The sequence below is a fragment of the Grampus griseus genome, assembly GCF_964374135.1.
Source record: "Grampus griseus genome assembly, chromosome: 8".
In the NCBI taxonomy this organism is placed as follows: Eukaryota; Metazoa; Chordata; class Mammalia; order Artiodactyla; family Delphinidae; genus Grampus; species Grampus griseus.
The window spans coordinates 11,789,718-11,812,175 of record NC_139002.1 but is presented as its reverse complement, the minus strand read 5'-3'; the positions used below and the strand labels follow the sequence as shown (position 1 = coordinate 11,812,175).

Sequence of the window (22,458 nt, the reverse complement as noted above, 5' to 3'; positions counted from 1 at the left end):
TATATAGGAGTATGTATATGCTAATCTCAAATGCCTAATTTATCCCTACCCCCAACCTTCCCCATTTGGTAACAAGAAGTTTGTTTTCAGAGTCTGTGAGTCTGTTTCTGTTTTATAAATAAGTTCATTTGTATCACTTTTTTAGATTCCACATAGAAGTGATATATAATATTTGTCTTTGACTAACTTACTTCACTTGGTATGATAATCTCTAGGTCCACCCATGTTGCTGCAAATGGCATGATTTCATTCCTTTTTTATGGCTGAGTAATATTCCATTGTATATATGTACCAAAACTTCTTTATCCATTCCTCTGTTGATGGACATTTAGGATGCTTCCATGTCTTGGCTACTGTAGATAGTGCTGCAATGAACATTGGGGTGCATGTATCTTTTCGAATTATGGTTTTCTCCAGATATATGCCCAGGAGTGGAATTGCTGGATCATATGTGTCACCATTAATGGTATTATGCTATGGTTTCTCAGGAACAGCAAGGACTAGCACTCATAGGTAGAGTAGTCAGCAACTTCATAATGCCTTTGGTCTTGAAGTGAGTCTTCAGCCTTGACCAGACAAAGCTGATGAACTGTGTCACGGAATTGCTCCTTTAACTGTACTCTGATTACACAGTGAGACTGGGAAGAGATAATGAGAGTTGAGAAGAGGTGTTGCAAGTCTAAACAGTGGATAAAATTCCAGAAGCCAAGGCTTCAAGGAGAAAAAGAAATGTGTCAGATCTTGGTACATTAAATTCTTCTTGCAGAAGCAAGAAGAACTACAACCCTGCAGCCTGCAGAACGAAAACCACAATCGCAGAAAGATAGACAAAAGGAAAAGACAGAGAACTATGTCCGAGATGAAGGAACAAGATAAACCCCCAGAAAAACAACTAAATGAAGTGAAGATAGGCAACCTTCCAGAAAAAAGAATTCAGTGTAATGATAGTGAAGATGATGCAGGACCTCGGAAAAAGAATGGAGGCAAAGATCAAGAAGATGCAAGAAATGTTTGACAAAGACCTAGAAAAATTAAAGAACAAACAAACAGAGATGAGCAATACAATAACTGAAATGAAAAATACACTAAAAGGAATCAATAGCAGAATAACTGAGGAAGAAGAATGGATAAGTGACCTGGAAGACAGAATGGTGGAAATCACTGCCATGGAATAGAATAAAGAAAAAAAAATGAAAAGAAATGAAGACAGCCTAAGAGACCTCTGGGACAACATTAAATGCACCAACATTCACACTGTAGGGGTCCCAGAAGGAGAAGAGAGAGAGAAAGGACCCGAGAAAATATTTGAAGAGATTATACTTGACAACTTCCCTAACATGGGAAAGGAAATAGCCACCCAAGTCCAGGAAGCAGAGAGAGTCCCAGGGAGGATAAACCCAAGGAGAAACATGCCAACACACAGTAATCAAACTGACAAAAATTAAAGACAAAAATTATTAAAAGCAACAAGGGAAAAATGACAAATAACATGCAAAGGAATTCCCATAAGGTTAACAACTGATTCCTCAGCAGAAACTCTACAAGCCAGAAGGGAGTGGCATGATATATTTAAAGTGATGAAAGGGAAGGACATACAACCAAGAATACTCTACCTGGCAAGGATCTCATTCAGATTTGATGGAGAAATCAAAAGCTTTACAGACAAGCAAAAGCGAAGAGAATTCAGCACCACAGAACCAGCTCTACAACAAATGCTAAAGGAAATTCTCTAAGGGGAAACACAAGAGAAGAAAAGGACGTACAAAAACAAACCCAAAACAATTAAGAAAATGTTAATAGGAACATACATATTGATAATTACCTTAAATGTGAATGGATTAAATGCTCCAACCAAAAGACACAGGCTCACTGAATGAATATAAAAACAAGACCCATATATATGCTGTCTACAAGAGACCCACTTCAGACCTAGGGACATATACGGACTGAAAGTGAGGGAATGGAAAAATATACTCCATGCAAATGGAAATCAAAAGAAAGCTGAAGTAGCAATACTCATATCAGATAAAATAGACTTTAAAATAAAGAATGTTACAAGAGACAAGGAAGGACACTGCATAATGATCAAGGGATCAATCCAAGAAGAAGACATAACAATTATAAACATATATGAATCCAAAATAGGAGCACCTCAATACATAAGGCAACTGCTAACAGCTATAAAAGAGGAAATCAACAGTAACACAATAATAGTGGGGGACTTTAACACCTCACTTACACCAATGGACAGATCATCCAGACAGAAAATTACTAAGGAAACACAAACTTTAAATGACACAATAGACCAGATAGATTTAATTCATATTTATCGGAAATTCCATCCAAAACCAGCAGATTACACTTTCTTCTCAAGTACACCCGGAACATTCTCCAGGACAGATCACATCTTGGGTCACAAATCAAGCCTCAGTAAATTTAAGAAAATTGAAATCATATCAAGCATCTTTTCTGACCACAACTTTATGAGATTAGAAATAAATTACAGGAAAAAAATGTAAAAAACACAAACACACGGAGGCTAAACAATATACTACTAAATAACCAAGAGATCACTGAAGAAGTCAAAGAGGAAATCAAAAAATAACTAGAGACAAATGACAACAAAAACATGATGACCCAAAACCTATGGGATGCAGCAAAAGCAGTTCTAAGAGGGAAGTTTATAGCAATACAAGCCTATCTCAAGAAACAAGAAAAACCTCAAATAAACAATCTAACCTTACACCTAAAGGAACGAGAGAAAGGAGAACAAAGAAAACCCGAAGTTAGTAGAAGGAAAGAAATCATCAAGACCAGAGCAGAAATAAATGAAATAGAAACAAAGAAAACAATAGCAAAGATCAGTAAAACTAAAAGCTGGTTCTTTGAGAAGATAAACAAAATTGATAAACCTTTAGCCAGACTCATCAAGAAAAAGGAGGAGAGGACTCAAATCATTAAAATTAGAAATGAAAAAGGAGAAGTTATGATGGACACTGCAGAAATACAAAGCATCATAAGAGACTAGTACAAGCAAATCTATGCCAGTAAAATGGACAAGCTGGAAGAAATACACAAATTCTTAGAAAGGTATAACCTTCCAAGACTGAACCAGGAAGAAATAGAAAATATGAACAGATCAAACACAAGTAATGAAATTGAAACTGTGATTAAAAATCTCCCAGCAAACAAAAGTCCAGGACCAGATGGCGTCACAGGTGAATTCTATCAAACATTTAGAGAAGAGCTAACACCCATCCTTCTTAAACTCTTCCAAAAATTTGCAGAAGAAAGAACACTCCCAAACTCATTCTACAAGGCCACCATCACCCTGATAGAAAATCAGACAAGGATACTACAAAAAAAAGAAAATTACAGACCAATATCACTGATGAATATAGATGCAAAAATCCTCAGCAAAATACTAGCAAACAGAATCCAACAATACATTAAAAGAATCATACACCATGATCAAGTGGGATTTATCCCAGGAATGCAAGTTTTCTATAGTATACACAAATCAATGATACACCATAATAACAAATTGAAGGATAAAAACCATATGATCATCTCAATAGATGCAAAAAAAGCTTTTGACAAAATTCAACACCGATTTATGACAAAAACTCTTCAGAAAGTGGGCATAGAGGGAACCTACCTCAACATAGTAAAGGCCATATAAGACAAACCCAGAGCAAACATCATTCTCAATGGTGAAAAACTGCAAGCATTTCTTCTAAGATCAGGAACAAAACAAGGATGTCCACTATCACCACTATTATTCAACATAGTTTTGGATGTCCTAGCCATGGGAATCAGAGAAGAAAAAGAAATAAAATTGGAAAAGAAGTAAAATTGTCACTGCTTGCTGATGACATGATATATGTATATAACAATCCTAACGATGCCACCAGAAAACTACTAGAGCTGTTCAATGGATTTGAGTAAAGTTGCAGAATACAAAATTAATGCAAGAAATCTCTTGCATTCCTATACTCTAACAACAAAAGATCAGAAAAAGAAATTAAGGAAGCAATCCCACCATTTCAACAAAAAGAATAAAATACCTAGGAATAAATCTACCTAAGGAGGTAAAAGACCAGGAGTCAGAAAACTCTAAGACACTGATGAAAGAGATCAAAGATGACACAAACAGATGGAGAGATATACCATGTTCTTGGATTGGAAGAATCAATATTGTGAAAATGACTATACTACTCAAAGCAATCTACAGATTCAATGCAATCCCTATCAAATTACCAATGGCATTTTTCACAGAACTAGAACAAAAAATCTTAAAGTTTGTATGCAGACACAAAAGTCCCCAAATAGCGAAAGCAATCTTGAGGGAAAAAGCGGAGCAGGAGGGATCAGGCTCCCTGACTTCAGACTATACTACAAAGCTACAGTAATCTAGACAATATGGTACTGGCACAAAAACAAACATTTAGACCAATGGAACAGGATAGAAAGCTCAGAGATAAACCCGTGCAGCACCTACAGTCACCTAATCTATGACAAAGGAGGCAAGAATATACAGTGGAGAAAAGACAGCCTCTTCAATAAGTGATGCTGGGAAAACTGGACAGCTACATGTGAAAGAATGAAATTAGAACACTCCCTAACACCATACACAAAAATAAACTCAAAATGGGTCAAAGACCTGAATGTAAGGCCAGACACTATAAAACTCTTAGAGGGAAAACACAGGCAGAACACTCTTTGACATAAATCACAGCAAGATCTTTTTTGACCCACCTCCTAGAGTAATGGAAATAAAAACAAAAATAAACAAATGGGACCTAATAAAACTTAAAAGCTTTTGCACAGCAAAGGAAACTATAAACAAGACAAAAAGACAACCCTCAAAATGGGAGAAAATATTTGCAAATGTACCAACAGACAATGGATTAATCTCCAAAATATATAAACAGCTCATGCAGCTCAATATCAAAAAAACGAACAACCCAATCAGACAATGGGCAGAAGACCTAAACAGACATTTCTCCAAAGAAGACACACAGATGGCCAGGAGGCACATGAAAAGCTGCTCTACATCACTAATTATCAGAGAAATGCAAATCAAAGCTACAGTGAGGTATCACCTCACATCGGTTAGAATGGGCATAGTCAAAAAATCTACAAACAGCAAATGCTGGAGAGGGTGTGGAGAAAAGGGAACCCTCTTGCACTGTTCGTGGGAATGCAAATTGATACAGCCACTATGGAGAACAGTATGGAGGTTCCTTAAAAAACTAAAAATAGTATAACCATATGACCCAGCAATCCCACTACTGGGCATATACCCAGAGAAAATGATAATTCAAAAAGACACATACACCCCAATGTTCATTGCAGCACTATTTACAATAGCCAGGTCATGGAAACAACCTAAATGTCCATTGACAGACGAATGGATAAAGAAGCTCTGGTACATATATACAATGGAATATCACTCAGCCATAAAAAGGAATGAAATTGGGTCATTTGTAGAGACGTGGATGGACATAGAGACTGTCATACAGAGTGAAGTCAGTCAGAAAAACAAATATTGTATATTAATGCATATATGTGTAATCTAGAAAAATGGTACAGATGAACTGGTTTGCAAGGCAGAAACAGTGACATAGATGTAGAGAACAAACATATGGACACCAAAGGGGGAAACGTGGAGGGATGAACTGGGAGATTGGGATTGACATATACACACTAATATGTATAAAATAGATAACTAATAAGAACCTGCTGTATAGCACAGGGAACTCCATTTTGCTCTATAGTAGAAACTAACAGAACATTGTAAAACAACTATACCACAATTTTAAAAAAAATTAATGAGATAATGCTCTGTTTTAATGGTCCTTCTGAGTCAATACCAAAGAGTCATCCTCGAGACATTTTATGACAGTCAGGAAAATGGATGCTTTTAATCCATGAGACCGGCTCTTAGTATAAGCAAATTTGTGGAGATGAAATGGATTCTACAGGTAAAACATTACAACTGTATTTTAAAGCAGAGGACACACAGGACCAGAGCTTGTAAATGGCTTGTCCACTACTTAGTGCTCAGGTTATGATAAGAATCTAGTTTTCCAGTCCATTACTTCATTCATAGTACTTGCTGATTTCCACCTTACAAAAATGGTTCATAACACTGCACAGATTTAAAAAAAAATCAGTGTGATATTTATTCTCTCAAAAGGCAGGAGGTGGAAGTGTGAGAGGCAGGTAGTGGCATAAACAAGGGTTTGATAATCTGGGTTTATGCTACTTCCTAGCTATATAACCCCAGGTAAATTTGAAAACCTCTTCAAACCTAAGCTTCCCTTTCTGTGAAGTGGGGATAATGAGTGTACCTATTTCAGGGTTATGAGATTTAAGTCAGATAGTGCACTGCAACGTGCCGAGCACAATTATCTTGTATACACGTATGAGATGATGACTCAGTGTGTCCTGATTTATGCATTTGTTGACCTGTATACAGTGAGCATCCTTCATCAGTCTCTTCTTCACTGTCATGCCCACAGTGGCCCCACACTTGCTCAGCACTTGTTGGCAGTCCTCTATTAACAAATTAATGATAATTGGACAACTGATAGGAAAGGTGAGTGATGACTTCAGATATTTACTGATGAAATAATAAACACTTAGAACTTTAGAATTGCAGTGGTCTTTCCAAGTTATGTAGCTCAGTTCTGTATGAGATGGAAAAGTCTTCTGCAGAATACTCCAGAGTTAAAAACAAATTAAAAAAATCCATCTAGATGTCTTAGTTCCCTTCCTCAATTCAGTCCAACCTTGTTAACGTCACAGCTAGCATTTACTGAGCACCTACTGTGTCCTAGGCACCGTATTATATTATGCTCCATATGTGTGTTCTCAGTGAATGCTCATCATAATCTTATAAAGTTCTGCCATTTTTGCCCCTTTTTAAAGATGTATAGACTGAGGTTCAGGGAGGTTAAACAATTTGCCTTTGGACACACAAGAGAACTATGACTTGAGGTATATTTGACTTCACATTCTAAGCTCTCAACCACATCCCACACAAAGAATAAAGCCGAAATCATCCCCTCTGGATAATTCATCTGCCTCAATATGCCCGTTTCTGATCAATCAGTTAGATGAGATGCACTAAGGTTACTTTAAGGAGATTTCTCATGTAATGCCTTCCTTCTACCTGTGACAGATAGACATAACCTTGACTCATACTGTAACATCAAGCTAAAAAAAAACCCCAGGGCTTCCCAGGTGGCGCAGTGCTTGAGAGTCCGCCTGCCGATGCAGGGGACACGGGTTCGTGCCCTGGTCCAGGAAAATCCCACATGCTGCGGAGTGGCAGGGCCCGTGAGCCATGGCCGCCGAGCCTGTGCGTCCGGAGACTGTGCTCTGCAACGGGAGAGGCCACAACAGTGAGAGGCCACGTACTGCAATAAAAAAAAAAAAAAAAAAAAAAAACCCAGACAAACAGTAACATAACTTTGCTTTTTTTTTTTTAACTGTATATTTACATTCATCATGCTTTTTTCCCTTGACTCTAAGGATGATGATGCCAAAGCATTGGGCAGAAATCCAAAGAGAAAATAATCTTGTCAATTACTTTGATTTTTCTAATTCTCCAAATATTTGACCTCAGGTAGCCCAAACATCCAGATAATTTACGAAAGCTGCATCTAAACACATGGTAACCAAACTGTTACTGAGCCATTTCGGCCAAATTGTTCAGCCCTGGCCCCAGAATGACTACAGAGTTTTGACCCTCGCTAATTCCACCACTGTATGATTGTAGCAAGAGGGCCCATCTGCCTGATTCAGTTCATTTCACCTTGCCTTATTTCCCTCCTTTGGGTTATTACATTCTGCTGCTATGTCTGTAGGCACAATCTGAGTTTTAATATTTCCATCCAGGGGTTTGGGTGAGGCAATCATGGGGAGAAATACTTCTCATCCCAGGGTTCCACTGACCCTACCCCTTGGAATGCTGCTTCCTCCCTGTGGGATAATGAGACATTCTCTCTCCCAAACTCTGGCCTGATACTGAAAACCTTTCCCTCACATTCCACTTCAGCCCCATTTTTTCATGCTATGAAAACTGTTTAATCCTCTTCTTCATAGCGCTCTTTGCTTCCTTGCCTTTATCTGCCACAGTAACATGTCAAGATAAATCTTAACACAATCTCTTTTCTTTTCTTTGTGATTTTCTATCCTTGACATCAGGGTGAAGATATTTTTCTTTTAAAACAACTCCTGGCAACTCTCTGCCCTTTTGTTCTGCTTGGATCTGAGCACCCTGTCATTTCTTTGTGGTCCTCAGTTTTATTTTTGCTCTGGCATCACTGGAAATCATGGCGTCTCACTCAATAATGTTAGCTATGAGCTCTTATGAGCCAGTTTATCCTTCTCCCAGACAACTGCAGAAGAAACTCAAATTCCTCTGATGTTGCTGCATTTGGGCAGATCCTTGCAGCAGTGGAGGTTACTGATTGGATTTCAGCAACGTTCCCTCCCCATGTTTTCACCAACAAAGCTTTTCTTGCATTTTACTTCACTTGGATAGGGTCTCCTGGCTCTCTGCATCCTAGTTTAACATCCCTCAGTAACTGCTCAACTGCTCTTGAATACTTACGACCACCTCAGCCCTTCCTCAGAAGACCTTTTGGGTGCTGCATCCTGGGTTCCTTGGTTCCCCTTGGCCTGGCTCTTCTTCCTTCCCACGGGTTCACAGCATGGAGCTCTGGAACAGCTGAAGGAGCATTATTTGGGTTGGAAGGAGGAGACCCTTCATGCTCTGTAGTAAATGTGTGACATTGGGCAAGTTATAGCACTTCCTTGGGCCTTTGTTTTTTCCTTCTAAACACATGGACTAAATCAGATTATCTTTAAGGTGCCCTTCCTGCCGGCTCCCAATTTCATACATTGTGAAATGTTGGGGTCTTTTGAAAGTCCTGGAATATACTGCTCAGTGGAAAGTTAGTCGAATCAGTTGGCTAACTAGTAGTCCATAATGATAACAATTACATTTTATCATGATGGACTAGTTAGTAGTCCATAATGATAACAATTACAATTACCTCGATTTCTGATGAAGTAGACTGATGATTTTTTATGACACTCTGGTTAATACCACCTTAAGACACTGAGTGATTTAACCAGTTTTGTTTACTACCGTCTCCAGCCATTTCATATTATTTGGCCCATCCCTGACTAATGAAAAAGAGTTTCATTAAAAAATTCATTCATTCACTCACTCACTTATTCCTTACTTTGTTCACCAAAGGACAGTGCTAGACATTTTCCATATCCTCAAAGAATTTATACTCAAGCTAACTTAATTTCATGGGTTAAACTCTGTCTAGAAGCAGGGTCAAAAATAACAATTCTTGTGGTATTTTGAAAAGCAGAAATTAAAAAAAACACTCGTGAAAGATGTGATCCAATTCATTGGGATCAATATTAGGGGTTTACTTGGAAAGATTTGCCTCAATAGAATCTCAATTAATATGCTTTGAGTATGTTACTTTTTTATTGATTTGATGAGGAACTGGCTGAATAGGTGTGTAATTCTGACACTACAGAATATAAGCTATTTACCTTTCAGGTAGATTTTTCTTAGACCTCTTCAAAAATAGAAAGGGGAATTCAGTAGAAAATATATGTGAAAATGTCCATTGACAGTAAAGCGTCACTATTATTATCATCTAAGCTGCCAGGATTTGGTAGTGGGGGAATAAAACTGTCAGATATGCCTGCAGAGTGTTAATCAATTACTCAACTATGGGGACAGAAGTCTGACCCATGTGTGCATCACCTGGTTCAAAAGATATACTTCTCTCCTTGGATAAAGGACAGCTGCTTAGTGTGGTGGCCTATATTGTAGAATTTGAGAGCCAAAGTGATTTTTATGGGTCAACAGCACATTTTCAGCACATAACTTTGACTTTGAAGGAAATGATCCAAACATGAGAGAGAAATGAAATAAGATCATTGGAAAGACATCAGGTGAAAATACTCCTTGCCTAAGTAGAGAGTAAGAAAATAACCACATGATAATTATAATCTTGCAAAAATAAAGCACAATTAAGCCCCCACTGTCTCTCTTTCCACCCCCCACCTCCCCCCATCCTATGCGTATCTTGCCATAATCCTGGGCTAGGATTTCTCCACTCAGCCAGGCACACCCAGAGCTAATTTTGCTGACTCCTGCTTCTGAGCCTGTGTCCCCATCTTTTCTCAACAGCTGGAATGTCCTCTTTATTTCTAGTCATGTCTCTGCAACTCACGCTCTCCTAAAAGAACTCTGCAGGACATCCCTCCAAACTATTGCTTTTTTTGGATCTTGGAGCATCCTTCACAGATATTTGTCTCCTCTTGCCCCTAGACTTTAAGTTCTTGGAGAGGGAGAATCATCCCACCTCTTTATCTTTCCTTACCACATCTAGTCCTTTCTGTCCTGTCTTTTGAGCAGTTGGTGGGCAATATTTTTGACAGAGAAACAGTCTTCTGAGTAGAGCAGTTAAGTTTCAGCAAGATACAATCCCAGGCTATTCAGTGCCTTACAATGCCTGCCTATAGAAAGGAAAAGACATTTTGAGGTGACATTTGATCCCCTCATCGACTAGAAACACAAAGGAGTCTAAACGTCAACCAGGTTTTAGGTTACTTACAGGCAAGTTTTCTACTTCAGTGATTTCAGAAATCGGGTGGATTGTTCTTTGTCTCAGAAAGAATTCATTTTTAAGATGCTGATGGCCTCAGCTCTGGCTGGTGGCCAGCTTCAGGAAGTGTGGTTCACAAGCCGTCAAGGACTGTGCATACTCCACATTCCTTGGGTAATGCAATTCTGGACCCAAATCGATTCCAGAAGTCTGATCTTCCAAGAGGGGCCAATGCTCTGAGCTTGTTGAACGGTCCCTCCAGGCCACCCCCTGCCCAGCACCCAATCAGCCTGGAAGGGTTAAAGCAGCCAATCAAGGAGCTAAGCGAGCAGTTTGGTGAGACCAAAGTTGCAGGGATCTGAACAAGTTGATGAGCTTGGCAGTTTGTGTTTGAAGAATTTGTTTCATGTTTTGGATAAAGTCTGGGAATTTATCCTTCAAAATTCCTTAGATTTAGTAACATGTCAATGCACTGTGTTAATGCAAGGAGTTTTTCTTTTTTCTTTTCTTTCTTTCTTTCTTTTTTTTTTTAAGGTTAAAAGCCGCCTTCCTTTTTAAGTATGAGTAATCCATCCAAATCCTGCCTAAGGGAACAAAAGGGGTGCCGGTAATTTTCTCTTTCACAAAATGCAGAGACTTCCTCTCTGTCCTCTCCAAGTACTATTCTATGAACTGAAGGGAAATTACACTCCTCACCATTGAAAAAGAGATTATGCAAAACGAGAAGGTAAAGCCAATCACCATAATACAAATACAAATACCAGCTTAATTCTTGCATTGCAGAGCCCTGTGCCTTTTCTTTCCAGATGCGGGTGTATAAACACATCTACCTTTTTTTTTTTTTTTAAGTTCTATTATCTGGTATTTTTAAGAGCTCACACAAAATAGAATCCTCAGTAGGACATCATACGCTCCAACTCGGTACTCCAGATCTTACAAAACTCTCTTCTTTCTCTTAAACAGAGAGCATCTCCAGACAGTCTCCTCACTAGGGGCACCAAAACTCAAGGGTTGCTATTTCAGGTAGAAATTAACCAAATGGAAAATGATGAGAGGCAGAGGTGGAGTAGACTATCCCAAACAAAAGTAATAGTTGGATAACATTGAATTTGGGGAATTATAAGCCGCTCAAAATGATCTGATATCTAATAGTTACCACTCACAAAATAGTATGTGCGAAGCTCTGGGCAAAGTGCATTGCGTACATTATCTTTTACCTTACAGGCTTTGTGAAGACACCTCTAGTTATAAATATGGTCACTGAAATTGAGAGTGGGTAAATCATTTGTTCAAAGGCCAGACATTTAGTAAGGGATAGATACGGCATTCATACCCAGGTATATCTGGTTTCAACACTACTGGGGGTGAGGATTCTACCTGTGGAGTTCTGCAGAAGTCAGATGCCAGACAAGGGAATGTGGAATTTATCCTGTAGGCAATATATGATGGGAAGAGAATAAAGTTCTTTGGGAGGAAGGCATGATTAGATTAGTGTTTTAGAAAGATAACTTTGTTGGCCACGTGTAGGATAAATTGGAAGGGGGTGATTCCATATTTTTATTTAGTACTCATATTATTCTACTTTATATTAAAGTCGGCAGTTTTTGCAATTACTTTTCTGGTGGATAGGGACTATGTTTAATTCTTTATCTCTCTCACAACATATGGGAATGAATGAATGAATGAAAGAATGAATGCAATTTTAACTCAGAAAATTTCTGTGTACAGCAAGGAGACCAAATAGCCACTTACCAGACTCCATTTGCTGACCCCTAAAACTGTCATCAATATAAATGAACAACTGGCACTAACTTTGGGAAGAAGCCTTATGAAGTATGAAAATACAGCTAATATTAGGAGAAAGAGTACTGAAATGAAAAATAAAACCTTAGTCTTTAGGAGACTTGGATTTGAATCCTAGGTCTACCATTTGTTATGTGTGCTTAAGCAAGTCTCTTCATCTTTCTGAGCTAGAATTTTCTCATCTCTGTAATGAGAGTAATCTTTGAGGAAAGCACTACTGATTCAGACAAAGCATAAGGGGGGATTCCGGATACGTGTAATGCTTGATTTCGTGATCTAGACAATGGTTATATGAGTGCATTCACTCTGTGAAAAGTCATCAATTCCACATTTATGTGTATATTTTTCTGTATGAGTTTTATATTTCAATAAGAAAGTTTATTACAAAAAATAAAATCAGGAAAGTTGGATCTAACCTTATTTATTGTTTTTCCAGTTTGGGTGCTCAGTGGTCATAACTATTGATTCTTGACAGAAATAAAAGTATAGATATTGTCATGTCAAAACACAAATATCATGAGAAACTAGTCCATGAACTCTCTGGAGAAGCTGTTTAAAGAATGAAAAAGAAATAAACTGGAATAGAGGGACTGCTGGTTAAACACGGCAGAATGACCAAAAGTGTTTGGTACCACTTCTCAAACCTCACTAAAAGGGCAGTAAACAAATGTAAAATGCACAAACCTACTATGACGAAGGAAACAAGGAAGTAAATGTCATAAAAGTCAATAATATTTTAAAATTTATTTTTATTATTATTTTTAGTTTGAACTAGTTTAAGATTCATGAGAAGTTGCAAAAATAGTAGAAAAAAATTTCACCCAGCTTTCTGCAATGAGAACATCTTATATAACATAGTATATTGTGAAAATCAGGAAATTGACATTGGTATAATACTATTACTCAAGTACAGATCTTATTTGAATTTCACCATTTTACATTCTCTCTCTCTCTCTTTTTCTCTCTCCTCTCTCTCCCTTTCTTTCTCTTTTTGTTTTGTTTAGTTTTCTGTTTTTTGGTGTGTAGTTCTATGAAATTTTATATGTCTAGATTTTATGAATACTTACCACACTCAGAATACAGAACTATTCCATCACTATGAAGAAATTTTTTAATGTTACAATTAGTCACACCTCTTCCTCACTTCCTGACAACCACTGATCTATTCCCTTGCACTATAATTTTGTCATGTTGAGAATATTATATAAATGAAATTATATAGTGTATAAATCTTTGACATTGGCTTTTTTTCCCAATCAGCATAATACCTTTGAGTTCTATCCAAGTTGTTGCATGTATCTATAGTTTGTTCCTTTTATGCTGAGCAGTATTCCATGATATGAATGTACCAATTTCTTTATCCATTCACCTGTTCAAGTAAATTTGTGTGTTTTCCAGTTTGGGGCTATTATAAATAAAGTTGTACAATAAACATTTGTGTACAGGTATTTGTGTAAACATAATTTTTCATTTCTCCAGGATAAATACCCAGGAGTATGACTGCTGGGTCATGTGGTCATTGTACGTTTAACCTTGTAAGAAAACTGCCACGTTTTCTAGTAGCTTTACCAGAAACGTATGAAAGATGCGGTTGTTCTACTAGCCCTTGGTGTTATCAGTGTTTTTTTACTTTAGCCATTCTAATAGATGTATAGTGATATCTTATTGGAGCTTTAATTTGCATTTTTCTAATGGCTAATGATGTTGAACATCTTTTCATGTGTATATTTGTCATCCATGGATCTTCACTGGTGAAGTGCTTGTTCAAATGTTTTGCCCATTTTCTAACTGGATTGTTTTCTTACTGCTGAGTTTAGAGTTCTTTAGATATCCTGGACAGCTTTGTTGGATGTATGATTTACAAATATTTTCTCCTTGTCTGTGACTTGTCTTTCATACATTTAACAGGGTCTTACAAAGAGCAAACACTTTAAATTTTGATGAAGTACAATTTATTGTCTTTTATGGGTCATGGCTTTGGTGTTATGTCTAAGGGCTCTTTGCCTAACCCTTAGTCATAAAGATTTTCTTCAACGTTTTCCTCTAAAAGTTTTATAGTTTTATGTGTTGCATGTAGATAAATGATCTGTTTTGAGTTAATTTTTGTATAAGGTGTGAATTATAGGTTAAGGTTCTTTGTTTTGCCTATGAATGTTTAGTTATTCCAACATTTGTTGAAAATGTATCCTTCCTTCACTGAAATGCTTTTGCATTTTGTCAAAAATTAGTTGGCCATATATGTGTGGCTCTATTTTGGATTCTTTACTTTGCTCCATTAATCTAGGTGATTGTGCCTTTGCCAGTACCACTCTGTTTTGATTATTTTATCTATATAATAAGTCAAAATCCAGTCATGTTCTTCCTCTACCTTTACTCTTCTTTTTAATATTGCTTTTGTTATTGTAGTTTCTTTATCTTTTTATATAAATTTTAGCATCAGCTTGTCTCCATCTACAAAGAATCCTTCTGGGATTTTTGATAGAAATTGCTTTAAACCCATAGATCAATTTGGGGAAAACTGATATGCTTATTATGTTGAGTCTTCTCATCCCTGAACATAGTATACCTTTTCATTTATTTAGATCTTTTTTGACTTCTTTCATTTAGCATTTTGTAGTTTTCAACATAGAGATTCTGTATGTGTTTTATTGGATTTATAACTTTGTATTTCACTTGGTGGTGACTGTAATTGGTATGATGTTTAAAATTTTATTTTCCAATTTTTCATTGCCAACATATTGAAATATGATTGAGTTTGTGTGTTGACCTTGACCCTGTGACCTTATGAGACTCCTTATTAGTTCCATGAGGTTGTTTTGGGGTTTTTTTTGGTAGGTTATTGGAGTTTTCCACATAGAAAATCATGTTATCTGAAAATAGGGAAAATTTTTATTTCTTCCTTTCTGATCTGTGTGCCTTTCATTTCCCTTTCCTGCCTTTTGTACTCACTAAAACATCCAGTACTATATTTAATAGAAGTGATGAGAGCAGACATCCTTGCCTTATAGTTGATATTATAATTGGTGAAAGCATTCAGTCTTTTACCATTAAGTATGATGTTAACTCCAGGTTAACATCAGATCTTGATCAGGTTGAGAAAATTTTATTCTATTCCTACTTTTCTGAGAGTTTTTTAATAAAAAAACTGAATGGTATTGAAATTTGTCAAATGCTTTTTTCTGCATCAACTGATATGATCATGTGATTTTTCTCCTTTATAGACCGTTAATATGTTGGATTACATTGGCTGATTATCAAATATTGAACCAATCTTGTATTTCTGGAATGAAGCCCTCTTGGTCATGGTGTAGTACTATATTATTATATATTTCTGTATTTCAGTTGCTAATATTTTGATGAGGAGTTTTTGCATCTCTGTTTAGAGGGATATTGTCCGTAGTTTTCCTTTTTATAAATTATGAATTCAATTTCTTTAATGTTATAGATAACACAGGTTATCTATTTTCTTTTGAGTGAGTTTGGTAGTGTGTGATTTTTGAGATAACAGATAAGTTTATCTAAATTGTCAAATTTATGTGTGTGGAGTTATTGTAATATTTTAGAATCCCTTTAGTGTCTGTGAGGACATTACCAATATTGGTAATGTATGTTTTTTAATTTGTCAGTCTTGCTGGTGGTTTATAGTTTACTGATTTTTAAGAAAAATTCAATTTTAGATTTGACTGATTTTCTCTATTGTTTTAAATTTTACCGATTTCTGCCCTTTATTATTCCCTTCCTTCCTCTTGCTTTGGGTTTGTTATTATTTTTAAATTATTTTTGAGGTGAATTTTCAGAATATTAATTTGATACATTTTTCTTTTGCAATATAATCATTTAGTGCTACAAATTTTCATTAAGGACTGCTTTAGCTGCTTCCCATGTATTTTAATGTCATATTTTCATTTGAATTTAGTTCAATATACTTTAAAATTTTAAATTTGTTTTGAGATTTTCTGTTTGAGCCATGAAATATTTAGAAATATGTTGTTTAATTTCCAAGTGTTTGGATTTTCCTGTTAGATTTCTTCTACTGATTTCTAGTTTGATTCTATGATAGTAATAGAGCATAGTTTGCATTATTTCAGTTCTTTAAAATTTGTTAATGTTTGTTTTATGACTCAAGATATGATCTATAGTAATAGTTAATTTCATGTATCAACTTGACTGGATCATGGGATGCCCAGATATTTGGTTAAATATTATTTCTGCGTGTGTCTGTGAGAATGTTTATGGATGAAACTAGCATTTGAATTGATGGATTCAGTAAATTGATTTGCCCTCCATGATGGTGAGCATCATCCAATCCATTAAGGGCTTGAATAAAACAAGTAGGTGGAAGAAGAAAGAATTCAATCCTTCCCATCTAATTGCTTGAGTTGAAACATTGTCCTTCTCCTGCCCTTGCTGGTCCTGATTCTCAAGCCTTTAGACTTAGATTGAATTAGGCCACCAGTTTTCCTGGGTCCCCTACTTACAGACAGCAGATTGAGGAACTTCTTAGCCTATATAATTGCATAATTGTGTGAGTCAATTTCTTATAACACACCTGTAGTGTGTACACACACAAACACAGTTGATTCTTGAACAGCATAGCAGTTAGGGGTGCCAACCCTCTGCACAGTTGAAAATTCATGTATAACTTTATAGTCACCCCTCTATATCTGTGGTTCCACATCTGCTGATTCAACTAACTTGGGATTGTGCAGTATTGTAGTATTTACTATAGTAAAAAATCTGCATATAAAGAACCCATGCAGTTCAAACCCATGTTGTTCAAGTGTTAACTGTATACTATAATACTATACATAGAATACACATTATATATATGTATATATATGGTACGTTTTTAACTAATACATCTATATTTTTCTAACTGAAGTATAGTTGAGCTGCAATATTATATTAGTTCAGGTGTAAAACATAATGATTCAAAATTTTTATAGCTTATACTCCATTTAAAGTTATTATAAAATATTGGCTATTTTTCCTGTGCTGTGCAATATATTCTTGTAGCTTATTTATTTTCTACATAGTAATTTGTAACTCTTAACCCCTAACCTTATTTTGCCCCTCCTCCTTTCCCTCTCCTCAATGGCAACCACTAGTTTGTTCTCTATACCTGTGAGTCTGTTTGTTTTGTTATATTCATTCATCTGTTTTAGCTTTAGATTCCACATATAAGTGATAACATACAGTATTTGTCTTTCTCTGTCTGACTTACTCCACTTAGTGTAATACTCTGCAGATCCATTCATCTTGTTGCAAATGGCAACATTTCCTTCTTTTTTATGGCTGAGTGATATTCCATCATACACACACACACACACACACACACACACACACACACACACACACACACACCCCATATCTTCTTTATCCATTCATCTGTCAGTGGACACTTAGGTTGCTTCCATATCTTGGCTATTGTAAATAATGCTGCTATGAACATGGGGGTGTATGTATCTTTTTGAATTAATACATCTGTATACTTGAATGTTCCATGAACAGCTGAAAATAATGTGTATTCTGTTCTTGTTGGGGGAGTGTTTGTAAACCTTTCATCTCAGTTGAAAGTATTGTTCAGTTCTTCTATAGTCATGCTTTGTCTAGTGGTTCAGTTCCTGAGAGAGAGGTTCTGAACTCTCCAACTCTATATTTGAATTTTTCTATTTCTCTGTTCTGTTTTTGCTTCAGGCATTTTGCAGCTCTATTTTTTGGTGCATATACATTTAAGATTGTGTCCTCTTAGTGAATTAACCTTATTAGCATTATATGATGTTTTTATTTGTCTCTGGTAATTTTCTTTGCTCCAAAGCTTATTTTGTCTGATACTAATATAGCCTCTTCAGCTTTCTTTTGATTTATGTTTGTGTGTTTTTCCCTAGTATTTATCTTTAATCTACTGCTACAATTATATTTGAAGTGAGCTTCTTACGGATAACATAGGATTGAATCATGATTCCCCCACCACTTTTCTTGGTATCTTTAGAAGATTCACTTTTAATAAATTTTCTGACATATTACAATTTAAACCTGCCATTTAACTTTTGGATTTATGTTTATTCCTTCTGTTTTACATTCCTGTTTACCTTCTCCTATCTTCATGTGGGATAACTGAACTTTTAAAAAATTCTATTTTAAGTTATCCACAGGTTTTCATTTTTTTCATTGCTGTTGTTCTTCTAGTATATCTCTTTCTATAGTTATTTTAATGGTTGCTCCAGGAATTATAATATACATACATAGCTTTTTTGCAGCCTATGAGTATCAACATTTTACCACTTCAAATAGAATTGTAAATACATAATCACCCTTATGTTCACTTCCCTGCTTGCCTTTATGATATAGTTTTTTAATTTTAAAAAATTTTTATACAATTTTTAAAAGCTACTTTCCATTTACAGTTATTACATGATATAGTTGTCTTTGTAAAAATTAATTAATTAATTTTTGGCTGCGTTGGGTCTTCATTGCTGTGCACAGGCTTTCTCTAGTTGCGGCAAGCAGGGGCTGTTCTTCATCGTGGTGCGTGGGCTTCTCACTGCGGTGGCTTCTCTTGTTGCAGAGCACTGGCTCTAGGTGTGCAGGCTTCAGTAGTTGTGGCACACAGGCTCAGTAGTCATGGCTCACGGGCTCTAGAGTGCCAGCTCAGTAGTTGTGGTGCACAGGCTTGGTTGCTCTGTGGCATGTGGGTTCTTCCCAGACCAGGGATCGAACCCACGTCCCCTGCATTGGCAGGTGGATTCTTAACCACTGTGCTGCCAGGGGAGTCCCATGATATATAGTTTTCAATGTATCATTAAGACAACTATAAGACAATGTTGTAATTTTAATTATCAAATACAATAAAAAAACTCAAGAGGAGAAGAAGAGTACATTATATTTATACATGTATTTGCTCTTGGTATTGCTTTTTGTTTCATTCCTAATGCTAACAGATTCCTTTTATTATTGTTTCCTTTTTGTCTGAAGAGTTTCCTTAGCCATTCTTTTAAAGTAGATCCGCTGACAACAAATTCTTTGCTTTTCTTCTTCTGAGAATGCCATTATGTCACCTTTCTTACTGAAGGATATTTTCCCTGAATATATAATTCTGAGGTGACAGTTCTTTTCTTTCAGGACTTGAAAAATGTTGTGCCACTTCCTTATGGCCTCCATGGATGAGAAAACTGTCATCATTCAAATTATTTTTCTTGTATAGGTAATGCACAATTTCTCTCTGCTTTCAAGATTATTTTCCTTGCTTTTAGTTTTCAAATGTTTGATTATGATGTGTCTTGACATGGAGTTTTGGAGTTTATTTTGCTTGCGATTCACTGTCTCTTGGGCCTACAGGTTTATGTCTCACCAAAGTTGATAAGTTTTGGGCCATATTTCTTCAAGTAATTTTTCAACCCTGCTCTCCTTCTCCTCTCCTTCTGTGACTTGAATGAAAGAGGGGTTAATTATTTGTTATTGTTCACAGATGTCTCCTCCTCTCCCCCAGAAAAAAATCCAAGTACTCAGACAATTTACAAGTGAGTTCAAGGAAGAGATAATCCTTGTTTTATATAGCACACAAGGACAGATATTTTTCCTAGTCCTATTTGGTGGGAAATGGAACCTTGATTCCAAAATCAGGTAAAGGCAGCACCATAAAAGAAAATTATAGGTCCATTTTATTTATGAACACAGATGCAAAGATTTAAGCTTAAGCCTACTGAAATAAACAATGTATTAAACTTAATTCATAAATATGATAAGATTTTTACCTTAAATGAAAAGAACAAAAATCATGTGATTATCTCAGTAGATTCAGAAAAAAACATGATGTTTAAAATCTACTTATAATTTAAAACTATCAAATAACAGGAGTTAAAGGGAACATCCTTAATATGATAAAGGATATAACAAATACATCAAACATCATGTTCAACAGGAAAACTTCACATGCATAGGTATAAAACAAGGATACCCATGATCATCGTTACTGCTCAACACAGTACTGGAGGCTCTGGCCAATATAATAGGAAAAGAAAAAGAAGTAAAAGGTATAAAGTTAGGAGAAGAAAAGATAAAACTATTGTTATTCACAGATGATAAGACTATCTACAAAGAAAATATTACAAAATCAGGCATTAGTATTATTAAGAGAGTTCTGTAAAAATGATAATGATCTTCTATATAAGTATTAAACAATTACTAAAAAATAGAAAATAAAATAGCATTTAAAATATCATTAAAACCTATGAGGTACTGAGGAATTAATGGAATGCTAAAGCTTCATATGAAACATCTGAAAACTCAAAAGGATATAGAAGAAGAATTATACTATGTTTGTAGATGTAATGAGTTAATACTGTACCAGGAGTGAGGTACTGACTTTAAAAGATATGAGAGAGTTTTTTGAAGTGATGGACATGTATTATGTCTTGATTGTGTGTGGTTACATAGGTGATTTATTTGTCAAAAACTGTTGAACTGTGCACATTAAAGGTGCATTTGCTATATGTAAATTATACCTCAATAAAGTTAATTTAAAAAAAATTAATTATAATACAGAAAATGATGAGTCTGAATACATGAACATAAGTTATTATTGTTCCACCAAGGACACCATAAACAAAATTAACAGAAGAATGCCTTCGATCAGATGGGTAACAGATGGGTAAGAGATATTTTGATGTCAAAAATTGATGAGGTTAATGTCTAGAAAGGTCAAAGAGTCAAAGAACTTTGCTAATCAACATTACAAATGAGAAACCCAATTTAAAAAAAATGGGAAAGGTAATAAGTTGAACATTCACAGAGGGGAAAATTCAAATAACCAACAAATATATAAGGAAATGCTCAACTTCACTAGTAATTAGAAAAAATCAAAACAAAAATACAGTAACAAACATTTAATATCGAGCAGATTGGCAAATATTAGGAAGTTATGCAATAACAAATATTTGACTAGAATGAGGGGAATGAAAATTTTCATGTTGCTCACAGTAATAAAAACTGGTATAGTCATTCTAGAGGTGAATCTGGCAGTATTTTAATTAGTAAATATTTTGAGTGCTAAAAATGGGCCAGAAATGATTTTAGATGCTGGGGAAGTCAACAGTGAGTGAAAAAACATAAATATATTTGCCTTCATTAAGCTTATCATCTAGTGAAGAGAGAAGATAACACAATCAAACCTAAAATTAGCATATGTCAGATGATGATAAACAGTATGGAGAAAAGAAAGACAGGGTAAAGTGTTAGGAGATGGCTAGAGGAAAAGGAAACAGTTACAATTTAAAATTTATTTGCTAGGGAAGATTTCATTGAGAAGGAGACATTTGAGCAAAGACCTGTGAGGGATAAATCCTGGAGAAGAGTGTCCTAGGCAGAGTTAACAGCAAGAACAAAGACCTGAATTGAGACCATGCTTAAGGTGTTTGAGAAAGAAACAGCAAGATTAGGTGGCTTGATCTGAGGAAGTAAGGGGAGAATAAGAGGAAATGAGGTAAGAGAGATAAATGGGAGCAGATAACAAGGGCACTGTATGTATTTGAAGACTTTGGATTACACTCTGAGTAAGATGAGAAGTCATTTGTAGGTTTTGTGGAAGGAATTCTTATGGAAATTAGGTATGTATATAGCCTAAGATTCAGCATTTCCACTACTGGCTGAATTCCACAGAAAAACCAGTATACAGAGGCATAAGACATGCACAAGAATTTTTAATTTATTTTATTTATTTTATTTTTTTGGTGAAAGTGAGGAATAGGAGGCAATTGAGGCATCCTTCACTAGAGAATGAATAAGTAAAACTTAACAGTCAGTGCAATGAAGAAGAGATACATACACGTATCATACGTATGTATACATATGAAACAAAAAAGAAGAAACAGAATGAGATTTATTGCATAATACAATATAAATAACTTGAAAATACCAACATACCAAAGGCAATGCTATTTTTCAAAGACATGCAAATATCCAAGGACGTGGACTACTTAGGGTGGGTGTCTTTGAGAAGATA

General features: G+C 35.8%; 1 protein-coding gene across 5 annotated transcripts in view; it reads left to right on the top strand.

Annotated features, from left to right (window-relative positions):
- The window catches only part of LOC309826793 (uncharacterized protein), a 264,733-nt gene that overhangs the window by 153,893 nt on the left and 88,382 nt on the right, over window positions 1-22,458 (top strand). The window contains exon 3 of one of the 5 annotated variants that reach the window (XR_014297141.1): window positions 13,463-13,720. The exons of the other annotated variants lie outside the window; for them this stretch is intronic. The gene's annotated coding sequence lies outside the window, so the exon portion shown is untranslated. Of the gene's footprint in view, window positions 1-13,462; window positions 13,721-22,458 lie in introns of those variants that run through there. 5 annotated transcript variants of the gene reach the window in all.